Source organism: Aotus nancymaae, unplaced genomic scaffold (assembly GCF_030222135.1).
Source record: "Aotus nancymaae isolate 86718 unplaced genomic scaffold, 86718_ANA_hifiasm-v0.15.2.pri h1tg000040l, whole genome shotgun sequence".
NCBI lineage: Eukaryota > Metazoa > Chordata > Mammalia > Primates > Aotidae > Aotus > Aotus nancymaae.
This window is the reverse complement of record NW_026988454.1, coordinates 130,223,796-130,243,285: the sequence shown is the minus strand read 5'-3', so window position 1 is coordinate 130,243,285 and position 19,490 is coordinate 130,223,796. Positions and strand designations below refer to the sequence as shown.

The 19,490-nt window shown below is 45.7% G+C and overlaps 1 non-coding gene across 1 annotated transcript; it reads left to right on the top strand.

Moving 5' to 3' along the window:
* The first annotated feature begins 6,557 nt into the window (after positions 1 to 6,557).
* Positions 6,558 to 6,673, top strand: LOC135268465 (U5 spliceosomal RNA). Its single transcript, XR_010336783.1, has one exon. It is a non-coding gene; the product is annotated as a U5 spliceosomal RNA (small nuclear RNA).
* Positions 6,674 to 19,490: the final 12,817 nt, after the last annotated feature.

Sequence of the window (19,490 nt, the reverse complement as noted above, 5' to 3'; positions counted from 1 at the left end):
AAATAAATTTAATAAGCTTCTCAGCATAATATTTAGGCATGAAGAGTATAATAGGGATTTTACAGGCACATTGTGTGTGTGCGTGTTTATTTCTGACAGATTTTCCTTTACATTCCCCTTAAGTCTGTATTCCTTGAGCTAGAGGATCTCAGATAGAGACTCAGGATTTCAAAAGTTCTCTAGAATAATTTTTAATTTAATTGTAGATTTTCATGTCAATGTAAACTTTGTAGCATTATGCTGTTACAAGGTTTGAGTCAATTTTTTCTTGAAGTTTCTTTCCCTCCCCTGTTACGAGCAGCCCATAATTGGGCCCCCTAACTTATGGCTACTATTCTTAATGTAAGGGCTTCCCCCTCCATCCTTCATTGTAGACAAAGACCCTCTCCTCACTGTAGAGGATGAGAGGTTTGGAGAGAAGAGAAACAATTAAACATGCATGAGGATAGGAGAGTCTGTTTACCCTGTTTCTCTCTCAATTAGAGTAGAGGGGAATGAACCCCACTGCACCTCTTGTTCCCAGAATGATGGCGATGCCCACGGACGTCCCTCTCAGAGTAGCAGCAAGGCAAAAGCTCCCCAAGGCAAGAAGTGGCAGATTCTGGAAAGCTCCAACAGCGGGATGAAAGTTTGCTGCCTAAGATGCTGACATGGAACGTTCCAGCAAGAGGCGAGTGGTGTCAAGGACTTAACAGTGATTACCACCAGTGTAGGAAGGACAGTGACGACCAGGAAACACGATGGGATAGTGACATATTGTGGGGGCTGAAGATGCAAATGTGAGGAAAGCCTTCCGCACCAGCCCTGCGCCCCTCCCACCTCAGAACCTAGAAATCACACGGTGGGAGAGGGAGAGGCTGTTTTTAAGTTAATTGTGTGAAAGCCAGCCAATTTATCTGGAAATTACCGGATGAACTCCTCTGTTATAATAGAGGAGTTCATCGGGTAATAAATAATAAATTCACACTATTATTTCACACACAATAGTGCTTGGCATAAAAATTAGAATCCGTAATAGGAAAATGCAGAAATTTACTTTATACACCCAAATGTGTGAAAAGATCCCACCATTGCATGCTTTCTGTAGTATCATCTCTGTGGTACCCAGTGCTGGAATTATTTGAAGTTTTTTAATGGTCAGTCACATCAGCACCAACTGACCGCGTAAAGAAGCTCTGTTTACACTCATGTGGGTGTTTTCTCGTAAATCATCTGCATACACTTTCTCAGAGGTCCACCTGTGCTGAGATAAGAGCTGTATCCTCAGTTATGCTACATGTTATGCGAGGCTATTTTGTGCAGGAAGATGTTGGTGTGTGGGAAAGGAAAAAAAAAGGAGTCACGATCTCTTTGCCATTCTGACTAGAGTCCACCTCTGGGAGAAGCGGGACAACGAAGCTTATGCTGCTAGAATTGAGGAGAGGGAAGAACAAGCATCCGGAGAGCGCAGGAGCAACAGGAGAGGGGAGTCATGGATCCGCCTGGCCACCAGGGGGCAGCAGAGACAGGCTCACGGTCGGCTTCAAGGATGTTCTGCAAGACGATTCACTTCTTCAAATGCGGCGGTCACCTGTGGCCCACATTCATAACTCCCTCAGCCACTAGACGAAAGAAGCCCTGGGTTTACGCTGACTGAGATTTTCATTCTAGCTTTGCTATACATTTGGGCAAGCTTTACTTTGGATTAGTCTGTTCTTTGCAGGGGTCTCAATTTTCTTAGTTTTTGCACAGGAATAGTATGTGCATGGCTCACGTTAAAGTGCTGGTGTCAGGATAGAGTAAGAATATAATCATGATACAAAATCCCCACAGAGCTGTAAGGTGTCATTATTGGGAGTGGAAGTCCTTGGAAAGAAGGTGGATAGAAAAATAGAGGAGGTTAGAAATGAAGACAAGAAAACAAGGTCAATCCAAGCAATATGAAGAGTGTTATGAATATGGAGAAGTTCAGGTGATGCCATCAGCTGTTTCTTGGGGACTTGGATGAAAGATGGTTTAAAAGTTGTCAGATAAGCTCACCAGAAAGATGATAATTTTGTGGAGTCCCCCAGCAGTGACACTTACACATGTGTTGTGTTTCCTCAGGGAAAGGAAAGAAAAATCAGCAACGCTTATCTCCTGGAGGCAGAGTGGCTTGTCCTCCACAGTCCCCTCGGTTTGCTGCCTGATTGGAGGAGAGAGCACCGGCAGAAGCCCTTGACTCCTCCCCTAGATGCAAGTGGTGGGCCTGGGGTTCCCGAGGGCACTGGGGAGGGTGGTGCTCACGGGAAGGAGGACCTTCCCTCCCTCCTCCGGGAGGGATCCCATTTCTTCCTTCACTCCTCCCTCATCACCCTTTACACCCTAGCACCTCTACAGACAAAAAAGTCTGACTTGCCATTATTTAGAAGAATGAGGCTCTGAATTATTCTTTGAAACAGTGTTTCTTGGATTTGTTCGTCTTGCAAATGTATTTTTCTGACACAGGATAGCAGATAGCCAGCTCTGGAAAAGGAGAGGAATTCAGGCTGGCCGTGACAGGGTCAGTAAAGGCTGGAAGCAGATCCTAGAGGGGGCTCTGGGTGCAGAAGGAAAGCTTAGCCAAATATCCTGGGAATCAGCTCAAGTCCTGTGGGACAGAAACCAGGTACTCTGTGTCCATCACTACATGGAGGGCCCTCTGTGGTATCTCAGGTCCATAGAGATGGAGCTGATGAAGGAGCAAATTATCAGATGACAGCGCAGAGTGTTCCTGGTGTGTGTGCCTCCTCCTCAGACCCTTTCCCTACCCACCGTCAGCTTGGCCTCAGCAGGGGACACAACAGACATGGAATTGGGCTTCTCCTCTTGAGATCTCTAGGTCTTAGGGTTTGACAATGTTCTTTCAAGTCAAAGGGAGGCACAGCATTACCATCTGGCCAAAGCCCAAGGAAGGAAGGCAATCAGCCACAAGGTGAGATCCTGTGGACTGAGGACTCGCTGAAAGGGGAATGAAGAAGATTGTGATTCTCGGAGTTCATGTCATAAGAACAGGGTGACTGTAATTGTCCAAGGGCCCTCACCCAGACCCAGATTTCTCAGCAAAATCTCCCAGAGATTTGCCACCAGAAGTCACAAAAAAAAAAAAAAAAAAAAAGAAAGAAAGAAAAGAAAAAAGAAAAAAAAAAAGAAAAAGGAAAGAAGGGAGGAACAGAAAGAATGAAATTAAATAAATAAATAAATTTAATTAAATTTTGGGACCTCAAACTCATTTAGCCAAAAGGAAAAGTCAAGCTGGAAACTGGGTCATGCAAACCTGTCTCCTGCTTTTGGTTCCTAAATAAGATGGTTACAAGGTGAAAAGCTACATGCCTCCCCCATATTTTGCACTCAAGGCAATTCCTGGTGATCTGTTAAAATTTTACCATGGCAATGCACATTGACAGCTCATCTTTACAGGTGCAGTGACCCTGGGCCGCCAGACACAAATGTATATTCGATTGTTTTCCTGCCCCATTTTGTCTGTGTTAACTTATGTAAAATGCAGAGTCCCCACATTTCCCCTTTTGTTTATGCCATCTTATGTAAGAAATACAGATTCACTGAGCCAGACAAAGGCATGAATGACTAGTTTTCCCTACCTCTCTCTTATATAAAAATTGTGTACTTCTCAATATTCTGCCCTTTCCCCTTTAAATTTGGAGCCCTCAAAATCATATTTGGAGAAAGGCATAGACCTGTGTCCTGGGCGCATGTCCTTAACTTTGGCAAATAAACATCCTGAAATGATTGAGACTTGTCATTTTTCTTGATTGACAAAAAAAGAAAAAAAGAAGGAAGGAAAGAAGGAAGGAAGGAAGAAAAGGAAGGAAGGGAAGAAGGAAGGAAGGGAGGGAGGGAAAAGAAAAGAAGAAAGAAAAGAAAAGAAGGAGGAAGGGCAGGCAGTAGGACTTCTGAATAGTAAAATATCCAAACATTTAGGGGTGGAGGACTGGGGCATTCTTAGTTCTGGCTGACCTACAGTCTAAGTTGAGCTCTTTATAAACATTGCTGTCATATACTTTACAAAAAGTGTCTGATGAACCAGTTTCTCTAAAATTTTTTATTTAAAAAAATTTAGGCTGGGTGCAGTGGCTCACACCTGTAATATCAGCACTTTGGGAGGCCAAGGCAGGTGGATCACCTGAGGTCTGGAGTTCAAGAGCAGCCTGGGCAACATGGTGAAACATCGTCTCTACTGAAAATACAAAACTTAGCCAGGCATGGTGGCACATGCCTGTAATCCCAGCTACTCAGGAGGCTGACGTAGGAGAATCACTTGAACCTGGGAGGCAGAGGTTGCAGTGAGCCAAGATTACGCCATTGCACTCCAGCCTGGGTGACAGAGCAAGACTCTGCCTAAAAAAAAAAAAAAAAAAAAAAATTTACTTTTATGAAAGAGTTGTAAAAGTTTAAGATAATCACAATGATCATCTATTTTTTTTTTAAATGATGAAATTACCTAAAATTGATTCTACTGCTGGTGGGAACCTATAAGATGAATCCCAGGAAGAGATGTAAGCATCGGTGAAACTCACCTTAGCTGACTACTAAACTAACGCAGATACCCCCTTGGGAAATTGCAGGGAGAGAGAGTACAGAATGTGTTAGTACCATCACACTCCTCGAAGGACTCCAGAAAAGCTGCGCTCACAGAGCTATCTGGGGATGTCTCACACTAGAAATAGGAGACCCTATCAAATGTTGGGAGAAAGAAGGCTAAAACAAAGCACACCGATCTACTAAGCCTCCTGCATTTGCACCCATCCAGCCTGCCATGCTACCTGGGTTCTTTTACTTGGCCCTCTTGGTGCCTCCGACAGGGATTCTCCATCTGAGAAGCGCATCCCCCACCGGGCTCGTCCAGTTCCTCACGTGACCAGTAGATGGCAGGTTTGTTCAAGAACCACCTCCAAGATTTCACGACTGCACAGCGATTTCAGAGTGGCGAGAAGGACTGAAAGTCCCATCTTAGAAACGTTCGAAATCTTAGCTGTCAACTTCTTTTTTTCTAAAATTGTGTTTTTATATTTCGTGGTAAGCTCAGATCAAAGCTGCGGATGGAGGCAGGATTAGGAAAACTGCTGCCGCTGCTGCTGAATTCTGCCACTGAACCACGCTGGGAGAATGCAGGAGAGAGGGAGGGGGAGAGAGGGAGTGGGAGAGAGGGACAGAGAGGAAGAGCCAAAGAGGAAATGAGGGAGATGGGAGAGAGGACTGCTTCATTGTCTTAAATTAGCTGTGATCACGTCCCAATACCAGGCACTGTTAAGGAAGCAAAGTAGAAAATATTATAAATTCAGTTCTTGATGTCATTTACACTTTTAAGAGTAGAGAACATAGGCACTAATATTATAATAATTCAATAACTATGAAGGAATCAAGACAATCTTTACGGAGGATGTGGTGCGTGGGATAGAATGTAAGGAATCGTTCATACTTCATTTAGGTTTAGCATTTCTTGATTACAGGCTAAACATGGGATGGATTACTCATGAGTTTTCTGGGAAGGTGGTGGGCAATTCCTAGACTAAGGGTTCCTCCCCTTTTCAGATCATATAGGGTAATTTTGGACGTTGCCATGGCATCTGTAAACTGTCATGGCGCTGGTGGGAGTGTCTTTTAGCATGCTAATACATTTTAACTGGCTTATAATGAGCAGTGAGGACAACCAGAGGTCACTCTTGTGGCCATCTTGGTGTTGGTGGGTTTTGGCTGGCTTCTTAACTGCAACCTGTTTTATCAGCAAGACCTTCCTGACCTGTACCTTGTGCAGACCTCCTGTCTCATCTTGTGACTCCCCTCCTGGGAATGCAGCCCAGTAGGTCTTCATTGTACCCAGCCCCTATTCAAGATGGAGTTGCTCCTGTTCAAATACCTCTGACATTTGTGGATACGTAGAAAAGAATAATTAATGGATTAGCAGGATGAAAGGAAAACTATACCTCAAAGGATACCCTACCCATTGAAATTGATATAAACTGGAGTATGAAAATAATTGGGGACAATTTAGTTTCATGACCATATATAAAACATTTAACTATGTCTGGTTGTGGGGTTTTTTTTTTATCTTTGTTTTTGAGACAGAGTTGTGCTCTTATCACCCAAGCTGGAGTGCAGTGGTGCGATCTTGGCTCACTGCAAGCTCCGCCTCCCAGGTTCAAGCAATTCTCCTGCCTCAGCCTTCTGAGTAGCTGGGATTACAAGCATCCATCACGATGCCTGGCTAATTTTTTGTATGTTTAGTAGAGATGGGGTTTTGCCATATTGGGCAGCCTGGTCTCGAACTCCTGACCTCAAGTGATCTGCCTGCTTCAGCCTCCCAAAGTGCTGGAATTACAGATGTGAGCCACTGCACCTGGCCTGGTTGTGTTTTAACATAAAATTGGGCACGGGAAACTATTTTAAAAATATTCTTTATTTGCAGATTTTACATAATTTTTGACTCCTTTTGACAAAGAATAAACCTTGCAGCCTGGGAAGCATGATTGCTTATATATAAAACCCTAAGAGAGCTATTGAAAATGCCTAGAATGTGTGAATTTAACAGTGACAAAATAATACTCTACTTTCTCTTCAAATCGTGTAAATCTTTCACCTTTTACTAAAGATTTCTGTGGAGAGGAACAATTCTGAGTCTTAATCCGATTTTTTGAGGTCCTGTTTCTGTGGGGCTGATATAAAAAAAAAAAAGTGACAAAATACAAAAAAAATTGTAATTCTATATACTGAAGCAGGAGCAGCCGCAAGAAACAGACCTCTCAGACACCAAACTATGAAGGAAGAGGTGGTTTATTACGGCCGGGAGCAAGGCAACATGTTTTGTCTAACAGCCAAGCTTGTTTAACAAAGAGAAGCTCTGCCTTTATATAGGCTTACAACTCTAGGTATTACATATGACAGGGTCTTGGGTTTACAGTCTTAGAAATTACATGTGAAAGGGTCTTGGTTGATGGAGGAATGGGGTAGGGGTTTGATCTTGTTTAAGTAAAAACAATGTCTTCTGGAGAGATTCCCCCACACCAAGCCTGCCATCTACAGGAAGGTGATTCAGGAGGCGCCAGTCGGCCAGCCTTTTCTTCTACTGAAATGCAGTGTGGAGGTCCAGGGGGAGGTGATCCTAGATGCCTGGGTCTCCTTCCTCATCACCCCTCCCCGCCCCCCGCCTTTGAGAACCTCACCTATAACATTAGTGAGAGTTCTTACTCTCATTCTCATTTTCATGATCCCCTGAAGAAACTGATTGATAATGATGGATATAAAACATTTGTCATGTGGTTCTCTGGTCTATTACAGCAGTAAAGGATTTCTTAGCCATTTAGAGGAATAAGGGGGGAAAACATGGGAGTAGCAAACAAACACCCACTGTTGTTATCACACTTATGATGAGGGTTTTTAATCCTCCCAAGGCTGAGTACCAACCTTTAAACAAGAACTCAGGGTTGAATCTATGCAGTACCTGCACAGGCACGTGCGCTAACGTGGTTATATTCTTACCTGCATGACCTTGGTCATTTATGTTCAGGCAGCAGCTGGTTAGTTTGAATTTTTTACAGACTCCTCCTTCAGCTGCTAGCAAATAATCTAAGGCCAACTGGTTCTGATAAATGGCATTTCTCATTTGAGTTTCTTGTCCGGCCAAAATGGGCAGAGCTTTGCCTCTTTCATTAACAAGTATTTCCAAGGCAGCCTGCAACTGGATGATCTGATTTAGCATATAGATAGGAGTCTGGTGTCCCGTTGAGCCATTCTCTGTCCCTGTGGCCAGCCTATAGTACTCAATAATTCTTTCTGGTGGCCACTTATTATTTTCCCATATAACTAGCTTTAGACTTCTTTTCTCCCAGGCAGAGTGGACTGGATGTTTTAACAGCCCATCTGTTTTGGCAGACAATAGGAAAAAAGAAGGCTTAATGATGCCTATGACACAGCTACCTGTCCATCTTTCAGGCAGCTGTACGTATGCTCTATGTCCGCATATGCAGTACAACCCAGGCAGGGCTGCTGAGTCTCTCCCGGATCCAGAGTGATTTCAAGCATCCTGTAATTTTAGCAGGGGGTTCTTCTCTGTATAGTTTGAGCTCCGCCAGGTTACAATGCCCACTGTTTCATTATATAGTCTCTGCCCTAAGCAGCTAAGCTTTCCAACTGGAACAGTGAAGTCTGTTCCTTCTCTGGACAAACAGTATTATCCAATAACTGAAACCTTTAAAACCCAGAAACTGTTGGTTTGAATCCTTTGAACTGAGGTCAGGTGGGGGACAGGGTCAGAGGGTAGTAACTCCTGGGCTTCCCATGGCCACCTATCACCCATAGTAGTTCCTCACATACATGGCAAGAAGTGACATTTTCAGCAACTTGGAGGAACAAGTTCTTTGTCTTTTTTGGAAGTTCCGGCACTGGCTTATTTAATATACCATAAAAGTGCTGGTACACGGGCCAGGCTGAGGGTTTTTGGATTTTCCCCTGAATCTGAATACTGACTTCGGAGTCAGCCCTTCCCCACTAATTCCTTGCATTACACTCTCCTCATTTTCCCATTTAGGTCTTGGGGGTTTGTGATTATTAATTCTACTGGGTTACAATGTCCCGAGACACAGGGGACATTACTCCCTGGAATGGTGTCTCTCCCTTTTACAAGACGAATGGGATTATTTGTATTATTTTCCCAAGTGGCCCAGATGACACACAACCTAAAAATGCATTTACTGCACCAGTAGGTTTTCTGGCAGATGTACTTATGCTCTTTTGCATAACTTTGTTCCCATCTGAGGGAACCACAGCACCCCCGACTGGAATGATAGGCATTGATGGCTGCACAGGCATCAAATCTTAGTGTAACCTGTTTTTGGCTTCTGTTCTCTGTTTTATCTATTAGCTTGGTAGGGCTGCCTCATCACCCTGTTTTGAGTTTAATTTCAAAAGTCATATGTGTAGGGGGCTCTGTTGGATCGTAGCAGATATTGGGCTGTCCATCCCCTGGATTACACACCTTATGCTGAGTACCATTATATAAACGGGTTCCCTCTGTGTCCCTGTACATTCATAATAACTGTAGAACAAAAGAATGGCAGTAACTTTATATCCTATCTTAGTAACCTGGTGCACACACTGAGAGCATTCTTCAAAATTAGTTAATGTCCCTACTGTACAAGCCCAAATTTTAAGAATAACAAGTCCCATGATGAATTTCCTCATGCTTTGGCTGTGCATGAAGCAGCCAGCTTCTGGGATGTGGCTGGAGCAGGGCTCGTCGTCCTCCTTCTTAAGGTGATTCTGCAGTCATTGTCTGGGTCTGGTTTAGCTTCCCAAGTTTTAGCTGCTGCTGGTTTCATGTGGCTCTGGTGGCTCCAGGCTGGGATTCCCTCTACTTTTATGACTGTGGGAGTGGTCAGGACCATGGTCTGGGGTCCTTCCACTGTGGCTTCAGAGGGACTACATTCCAGTCCTTTATCCACACACAATTACCTGGTGAGAAAGGGTGAACTGGGGAGAATAAGCTTACAGGACAGCTCTCATTTACCCAGGTTGAAATATCCTGAGTGATTTTCCCTAGGGCTTGTAACTGTTGTCCTAACTCAATCTTTCCTGCACCCAAGGAGTTCCCGGGAGTGCCCGTAGTATGGGTGTGGACGTATGATATGAGACTTCATAGGGGTAATATCCTGTCTTCTTAAAGGGAGCACGTCTAATTTTGAATAACACCAAGGGAAGTGCCTGCACCCTCTTTAATCTTGTTTCCTGACACACTTTCCCTAAGCTGTTTTTGAAGGTCCGGTTCATTCTTTCCACTTTTCCGGAACTCTGAGGTCAATAGGCAGTGTGCAGTTTCCAAGTAATACCCAAGGCCATTGCTGTCTTCCAGACCAAATTCACCAAAAATGCTGGTCTGTTGTCTGATCCAATGCACAGTGGCAGTCCAAACTAGGGATGAGATCTCGAAGCAGCACATGGGCTATTTCATGGGCCTCCTGGCACTGGGGGCAAAGTGGCAGAGTTTAAGGTGTTGCATAGATCCCAGTGGTGATTCCAGGATTTTCACTTTAGCAGACTTAGCTATTTGGTTGGCCTAGCATTTGTTAACCAATGATGTCCTTTGATATTCATTAGAGTCACTACTGTGTGGGGTGCTTTGATATTTAAATTTTTCCCAGAGCTGATGCTAGAACTTCAATTGCCATTTTTTCCCTCTTTCTGACATATACAGCATGAGAGGCTTTGCTAAATTGGGTAGCCCCAAAGCCAGGGCTGACAAAAGTTTCACTTTCAGTTACTGCCCCATTCAAAGGGTTCCTTGTCTCCTCCCCAACTTTGTCACTTTGTGTAAGGGTTTGGCCAGTACTGCAAAGGTTGGAATCCACAATTTATAAAAACCCACGGCTCCCAGGTTGTGAATGACTTGTTTCCTTTCTGCTCCTAGGCTGCACTGTCCCTGCCAGATGGTGAACTCCAGATATTGCACTTGCTGTTGGCAAATCTGGGCTTTCTTTTTAGACACTTTATACCCACAGTCCTCCAGGTGCCAAAGTAAGGCGTCTGTTTCTTTAGTGTACCCGACTGCTGTGGGGGGTCCCCATAAAAGGTCACCAGCATATTGGAGCAGCATGCAGCCTAAGTCCTTAGCAAGAAACTTCTGGGGGGGTCATGGTCTAGTGTCTCCCCAAGGATGGTGAGAGAGTTTTTGAGCACCTGGGAAGCTGGGTCCAGGTGTACCAGGTGGTCACACCTGTTTCTGGATTTTCCCATTGAAACACAAATAGTTTCTGACCCTCTGAGGCCAGTCCAATACTAAAGAAGTATTCTTTAAGTCCAATCAAGTGAACCAACTATCCTCCGCTGGCAGTAATCCCAACCGCGTGCACGAGTTGGGTGCAAAGTCACTGCAGTCTGATTAACCAAACGCAAGCCCTGCACTGGCCTGCAGTTTTCAGTCCCTGGTTAGGGAGGGTCACCACTCCCCCTCCCAAGGGACTCTCAGAGCCTTGATAACCCCTGCCTTAGGCAGTTTTAGCTGTAGGGAGTTCTCATTATTGAATGTGATAGTTGTAGCCCTTAATTTGCATAACAAATTTTGCTGGAGAAGGGGGATGGGGCAGTCCAGCAAGTACAAGAAAGTCTGTTTTTCTAACACCCCAGTAGCTCTAACAATATTGGTTGTTTCTTTTGATAGGGGGGTTACAGGACTGTTGTCCAGACCACGGCTTTAGGGGGTATATGAGCCTGGACCCCCCACTCAGTCCAGTGGCCCTTCGATTAGACTGAACAGAGCTCCTCCACTTGCATCTGAATCCTCAGGCTTAGGATTGCCCTGTTCTCCTGTTAACTGGGGGCACTTTTCTTTCCATGTGTCACTTCTCTACAGTAAGCACACTGATCACGTTGCAGGTGTGGGTGAGCAGACTGGGTGGCTTTCCAGGAACCCCTCTTTCCCTGCCCTCTTGGGGGCCCTTCTTTAATAGCAGCAGCTATCAAGTCAGCATTTTGTCAAGGCTTACACTCGTTTTCTCTATGACTTTCTCTATGGCTCACCGCTTCTTGGTTCACAAACACCTGGTTAGCATTTCCAGTAACTGTGAAGCATTCATGCCCACAAATCCTGCCTGTTTCTGCAATTTTCATCTAATGTCTTCTGCACACTGACGGACTAATGTCATATTTATCATGTGTTGGTTTTCAGGGCTCTCAGCATCAAAAGGAGTGTACATGCGATAGGCTTCACACAGCCTTTCATAAAATTGGGTGGGGCTTTCCTCTTCTCCTTAAGTAACCTCAGAGACTTTATTAATGTTTGTAACTTTCTGGGCCCCTTTTAAAATCTTTCCAGCAAGGCTTCTCTACTAGATTAGCCTCTGCATGCCCTCCAGGGTGTTTGGATCCCACTGGGGGTCAGTTCCTGGTGACTGGACCCTGACATACTCTTGGGGGTTCTGGTGCTCTGCAGGAACATGCTCCTCCAGCCAATTAGAATGGCTTGGAGTACTCTCTGCCTTTCATCCGTGTTAAAAAGATACACAAGCAGCTGGTGGCAATCAGCCCAAATGGGCTGATTAATAATTTGCAGTAGGTCAGTGAGAGCCTGTGGCTTCTTGGTATAAGACAGGTTGTTATTTTTCCAGTTGATAAGATCAGCCGAGGTGAACAGCAGTTATGTGAAAACATGCCTTTCTACCATGTGGCCATCCTCATCCACTCCCGTGTACCTCTGCTCTCTTAAAGGCATCTACACCCCTGCCTTGGGTCATAGATGGGCTGCTGGAGGGGGATTTTCTCCTGGGGAGCGGGCAGCAATGGGAGGAGTTTTTCCACACTCTCTTTTGTCTACTCTGGGTGGTTTAGGGGTGTGCAATCCTGGTAGGGGTGCTGAGGTGTCCGGCGTAGGGGCAGGGAGTCCTTGAAGAAGAGGAAGCATTATTGGCCAAACCTCTTCTGCTGCCGAATCTGCCAGGACCTTGGAAGTCATTGTCTCTTGGCTGAGGGTCGGGGTGGGGGTTTCTAGCAGTCTGTCCCTTGACCACTAAAACAGTTGCTGCCTGCCCTCTTAACCACTTCAGAGGGTTTAAAACTAACTGTCACCGTGAGTCTATGTACGGAAATTGATCAAGGTGTTCTGGCTCACTACATATAACCTCATGCCATTCTTGGGAGACAAGAGACCTGTCAAGAGTCCCTTCTGAGGGCCAACCTACCCCAAATGCTGGCCAATCTACCTCACATAAAGTCCTTAATTTCTCTGGTGTCATAGCTACTCTAAAGTTCCCACTAAATCTCTTCTTGAAATTTGTCAGCATGATCTCCAAAGGAGTGGGCTTGCTATGAATGTGACCCATGCCTACGCACTGAAAAACAATTCTCACAGGTAAGAGAGTGTTACTCTGCCCACAGCAGTTCCTACCCAGCGAGATGCAGTGCACGCTCTTTGGTTCATGTTTGCTTCAGGCTGGCAGAATTGCTTTTCTTTTGAAAGTATTTCAGACACCACTTGGCATAGGAGAGTTTGTTAATCCTTTCACAACACCTAGATTGTGAAAGTTTCTTCACTTAGCCTTATGTGGCTGTCTCTAATTCCAACCAGCCCCACAAATTGCTTGGAGTGTAGGGCCCCCTCTAATGGGCCTGACACTCCCACATTTCATGGCTGATGAGTCTAGTTGGACCCCTCCACACATGCACACAATCGCTCTCCTCCCTTCACCCAAATTAAAACCATAAGCAAAAGCTTCCAAGGTTAGTTACAAAAGGAGAGATACAGAGAGCCAAGTTCAAGAGTGCCAAATCTGACACATGCGGGTGATCAGGCCGTGCTTCCACCTAAAAGAGGTGGGCAAGTTTCCTGGGATCAATTCTACCATGTTTCTGTTGTCTGGACATTCCAAGTACCTGTTCCTTCTTGGTGTTCAGCCACTGGGCGGATCCACACTGCGGAGGCTTTCCCACTCCACTCTGGTGAGGCTTTCCACTGGTCAAATGCCTGCCCAGGAGTGCTCTCAGGAACTGTGTCACCCCAGCAGGCAGGATCCCCCACAGGGATGCTCCGAAGGGCTAGGCAAACTGCCTGAGAGGCTTTGCCGGTAGTTTGCCAACTGAAACTCTTTTCCCAACCAGGGAACCAAAAATGAAGCAGGAACGGCCATGAGAAACAGACCTCTCAGACACCGAACTATGAAGGAAGAGGTGGTTTATTATGGCCAGGAGCGAGGCAACATGTTTTGTCTAACAGTCAAGCTCATTTTCCAAGGAGAAGCTCTGCCTTTATATAGACTTACAGCTCTAGATATTACACGCGAAAGGGTCTTGGGTTTACAGCCTTAGAAATAACATGTGAAAGTGTCTTGGGTTTATAGTTTTAGAAATTACATGTGAAAGGGTCTTGGTTGAGGGAGAAGGAGGAGGGTGGGGGTTCTATCTTGTTTAAGTAAAAACAATGCCTTTCCGGAGAGAATGCCCCATACTATGCCTGCTACCTGTCGGAAGGTGATTTAGGAGGCGCCAGTTGGCCAGCATTTTCTTCTATTGAAATGCAGTGTGGAAGTCAAGGGGGAGGTGGTTTTAGATGCCTGGGTCTCCTTCCTCAATACTACTTGTGAACATACATCAAGAACTATTGCAAACTCATGACAACTTTATTCCTAGTAGCAAAACATCAAAACAATTAAGTATTCATTAACAACCGAACAACTTTATATATTTTCATATCAATTATAGTTAAATTCATAAACTTAAATACTTTTTCAGGGCTGGTAAAATGGCCTTCATCTGGATATTCTAGTATTTATTTGTGAATTGGCTCCCCTCTGGGTGTGCTGGTGCACTATCATTATGAGTTTTGTGTAACAATGAGTTCTTGCTTGGCAAGTTTTGTAGAATTTCTTTCCTGGGTTTTGCATGATAAAAACATGGCTTCATTGGGCATTGGTAAATCAAATGGGGAGGACGCAGTGCGGCAGGTGCAAAGAACATAGTTACAATGCTTTAAACCAAAAAGTATCTGAGACAGGTCTCAATCAATTTAGAAGTTTATTTTGCTAGGGTTTAAGACAATGCCCAGAAGACAGGTGTGTGCCTTTCTCCAAAGATGATTTTGAAGACTTCAGTATTTAAAGGAGAAAAGCAGGTTGGAAGGGGAATGGGGAGGATATGGTCCCATTACTGAATCCACAAGTTGCAAGAGAAAAGCAGCCAGTAGGGGGAGAGTCAGTTATGTATTTGTCTGGCACTCAGTAAATCGCTACTTTACATAAGACAAGGTGAGCATGGAGTAGCTGCCTGTAGGGATATTTAACCTTTTATCTGTAGCTATCTGCTTAAGATAAAATGAAAGGCAGCTTCTTGCATAATTCCACTTTCAGCTTCATTTTTTTTTCCCTCATGGCAGGGTGAATTGGATTCCCAAGTTTTATTTTTCTTTCACAATATAAAAGTCAAGTGGCTTGGTTTGTTTGGAATGGCTATAACTGTGTCAACACTGAGGCTGCTGGAAGGTTGATAGAGCCACGCTCCCACAGTAACCAGTCACTTCCTGACCACATTCTGTGCTGACCACGCTGTGTTGGCAGCACATAAGCCACCTTAGGGAGGTCACTATCTCCCAGAAGACCTCAATAGTCCCACAGCCCTCACTCCTTGCTCAAATAGGATCAGCTTATTCGAAGTTAATGCCCTGTACAATGAGTGGTGTGTAGTTGACACAGTCAGAAGGCATAGAAACAGGAAGTATTTCACCAGGAGGGAGCACGCCCACATGGGAAGACTATCATCTATGGCTGCAGTGATGGCCAGTGTTTTCTCTGGTTCAGATAAATAAGGGATGAAAAATAATCCTGAGTTTGTTTGTTATGGAGAAATATCTAAATGAGTGGAGGAGAATGATCCAAAAATCCAGGGATGCTTGGTAAAACTAGGCAGCTCTCCATGGTAAGTTCTACTCTTTGCTCCAGTGTTTAGTCACATTATTGCTTTCCAGCACCAATTCCAGCTTCTGCCTTCAGCTTCAGTTTCTGCTAACACAGCTACTATTTGCTACAAAGCCTGGGCCTCAAGCCATTTCCTCTAGGGCCTCTCTGCTCCCTCTTCTTTTCTGGTTGTTACTTTTTTTTTTTTTTTTTTTGAGATGGAGTTTTGCTCTTGTTACCCAGGCTGGAGTGCAATGGTGCAATCTTGGCTCACCGCAACCTCCGCCTCCTGGGTTCAAGCAATTCTCCTGCCTCAGCCTCCCGAGTAGCTGGGACTACAGGCACGTGCCACCATGCCCAGCTAATTTTTTTTTGTATTTTTAGTAGAGAAGGGGTTTCACCATGTTGACCAGGATGATCTCGATCTCTTGACCTGGTGATCCACCTGTCTCGGCCTCCCAAAGTCTGGTTGTTACTTTTTAACAGCTGCATTGCACTGCACGGTGCAACTGTACAACATTTACTTAACAGTCACTGGTTAATGAACATCTGGACTGTTTCTAGTCTTTTCCAATTACTCATAGTTCTGCAATGAATGGCCCCACATTTCCTGTGGGTAACCTTCACTGTAGTAGGACTGGGAATAATGAAAATGAAATGAGAAGAGTGAGGGCAGAAGTTTGGCAGGAAACTTTGTTCAGTAAAGTACTGGAGCTTCCTCCAGCTCTGGCATGCAGCCTAGTGCGTTGTGACTGAAATGCCAGGGGTTAGGGCCTGTTGCTCACCGTAGAGAAAGCCAATCACTAAGACAACAAATACTGCCAGAGAACAAGCCTTTTTATTTGTCTGATGTCAGCTGAGGAGAATGAGAGATCAGTCTCAAGTCCATCTCCTTCAACTGACTGAACTTGAGGGGTTCTACAGCAGGGAAAAAGTGTACCCACGTGCAGTGCAGAAAACAGGAGGCACAAGGAAGCAATCATGACAGATGAGGGGTCTGGCATCTCATTGTCTGAATGCGGTGAGCTGATGAGTTGCAGTTCCTTGTCTGAGGGTCAGTTTCCTGAGGAGAAAACTCAGACAAGACAAATAGAAGTTTCAAGTTTTAAGACCAGAAAGGATCAATTTTTATGTTCATACACACACACAGAGAACCCCACAAACATTCCTTCTATGGGACAATTAGGCAGGTTTCAGTATCAGAATCAATCTTAGAACCAACTGTTTCACTGATTTACGGCCCCCAACTTTCTGCACCTATATTGCTCCAACTTGCCACAGACATTCACCTTGACATCTGCTGAGCAGGTGGGAAGTGTCTGGTGGAGGACCTTTGGGCACCCCCCCGCCAGCCACATGGAAAGTGCCTAACTTCCGGATGACGAAAGCCCCCTCCTCCCTCGCAAGGAGGGTCCCTTATCTCACTCTGTCTGCCGCCTTGGCTCAGCCCGATTCCCGGCAAACATCCCCCCCGCCCAGTCGCTTATCTCACTCTGTCTACCGCCTTGGCTCAGCCCGATTCCAGCAGCCTTCCGGCCGGGCAACTAACTGAACCAATCACCATCCACTCCACCAGCTCTCCAGTAACTTCCGGCCCGACAAGCTCCCCGCCCGGCAGACATCCCCCCCCCCCACCCCGACAGCCAACCTGACTCATTACCACCTGCCAAATCAGCTCTCCCACTCCCCCAATCCTTCTACCCCTATAAAAACAGCCAAACAAAGAAAGCCGGTGCGAGACTGCTGACTCTTCTCCCGTTACGAGTCCAGTCCGCCCGGAGACTCTCCAATAAAGCCTGAACTCCTCTTTCATCTGGTCTAATTCGGTCGCGCCTTGGGGTCCAAGTTATGAGGGTCCGGGCAGGTCAGACAAGTGGTGCCGAAACCCGGGAGGGGTTGGCCGGTCCGTTGCCTGGCCCTCGTGGCCCGGCTGCGGCCCCCCCCCAACCTCAGTCTGCCTGCCTCACCGCCGCAGAACTCCGGATAAGGTAAGGCTTTTACCTACCTTATTATCCCTCCTCCTCTTTAGTGGCCGCGGTAATTAGCCTCCCGGTGCCAAACCTTCCGGACTCCTCGCCCTAGACTCGGCCGAGCCGAGGCAGTCCTCCGGCTCCTGGAGCCTCCGTACGAAGGTAACAGACAGACGGGGACGCCTTTCTGACTGTTAACTTCACCAGTCCGTAGGGTCTGCAACGAGAAGGGACGCCTTCTCCTTGCTTTCTCCCTATCCGGCACCGGTAGGTTCGTCATCCGGTCATGGGGAACACGGAGTCTAAAGTGGACCCAAACACCCCTTTAGGGTGTTTGCTTCTAAATTTTTCTAGACTGGAATATTCGCAAACCCTGCGCAAGAAAACGCTCATATTCTTGTCCCAGGTTGCTTGGCCCCAATACAAACTTAATAACCAGTCACATTGGCCCCCGACTGGCACTTTCAATTTCAACATACTTCAGGATCTCAATAATTTCTGCCGCCGCACTGGCAAAGACAATGAAATTCCCTATGTTCAGGCTTTCTGGGATCTCCGTACCCGTCCTAATCTTTGCTCCTCCTGCTCCACCCATCAAATTCTTCTAGCTCGCACCCCTCATGAACCCTCCTTCACTGCCTCTCCTCCTCCTTATCCCTCGTCAGAAAATCTGCCAATACACAGATAAACGGAAAAAAACAAGAGAGAAAAGAAAGCTAGAAAAGAAGAAGAGAAAGAAAAGAGGAAAAGAGAAAAGAAAGAGAAGGGAAAGAAAAAAGAAAGGAAAGAGAAGGGAAAGAAAAAAGAAAGGAAAGAGAAGGGAAAGAAAAAAGAAAGGAAAGAGAAGAGAAAGAAAAAAGAAAGGAAAGAGAAGGGAAAGAAAAAAGAAAGGAAAGAGAAGGGAAAGAAAAAAGAAAGGAAAGAGAAGGGAAAGAAAAAAGAAAGGAAAGAGAAGGGAAAGAAAAAAGAAAGGAAAGAGAAGAGAAAGAAAAGAGAGAAGAGAAAGAAAGGAAAGAGAAGGGAAAGAAAAAAGAAAGGAAAGAGAAGAGAAAGAAAAGAGAGAGGAGAAAGAAAGGAAAGAGAAGGGAAAGAAAAAAGAAAGGAAAAAGAAGGGAAAGAAAAGAGAAAGGGAAGAAAGGAAAGAGAAGAGAAAGAAAAGAGAGAGGAGAGAGAAGAGCCACCTTCAGCCGCTCGCCCATGCCCCCACCCTCTCCGTGCCTTTCGCTCCAGAGGCCACGCCTCCCCTGACCTCTCCGGCAGCAGCCCATGCCCCCACCCTCTCCGCGCCTTTCGCTCCGGAGGCCCCGCCTCCCCTGACCTCTCCGACAGCAGCCCATGCCCCCACCCTCTCCGCGCCTTCTGCTTCAGAGGCCCCACCTCCTCTTGCCTCCCCGGTAGCCGCCCATACCCGCTCTCATCAACCCACAATCCTAGCCCCTCTTCAAAAAGTAGCAGGCACAGAAGGCTTAGTTCAGGTCCATGTCCCTTTCTCACTCCAAGATCTGTCACAGATTAAGCGGCAACTTAGCTCGTTCCCAGCAGACCCCTCCAATTATATCAAGGAATTCCAATATCTCACTCAGGCACACAGCCTCACTTAGCATGACATCCGCGTTATCTGTACCTCCACACTCACAGTAAAGGAGCATGAGCGTATCCTTGCTGCAGCCAGACACCAAGCAGATAAGGACCACGCTATAAATAACCAGGTCCCTTTAAGCCCTAAAGTAGTCCCAAATAAAAACCCTCAGTAAAACTATCAGGCTAGTCATAGGTCTAATATACCCCAAAAAGACCGCATAATCTGGTACCTCCTCAAGGACATAGATGTTGTGTCTAACAAAGTCGTAAATTATAACAAATTAAAGGAAGTCACTCAACTCCCCAATAAAAACCCTGCCCTTTTCCTCACCCGCTTGCAGGAAGCGTTAGTCCGTTACACCCGACTAAACCCTGCCTCCCAAAATAGGGCCACTGTCCTAGCCTCCCATTTTATCTCTCAATCAGCCCCTAACATCCAGAAAAAACTAAAAAAGTGGAGGAAGGTCCGGAAACCCCCATACAAGACCTGGTAAAAATGGCCTTTAAAGTTTTTAATGCTAGGGAAAACACAGCTAAGGCAGCCCGCCAAGCC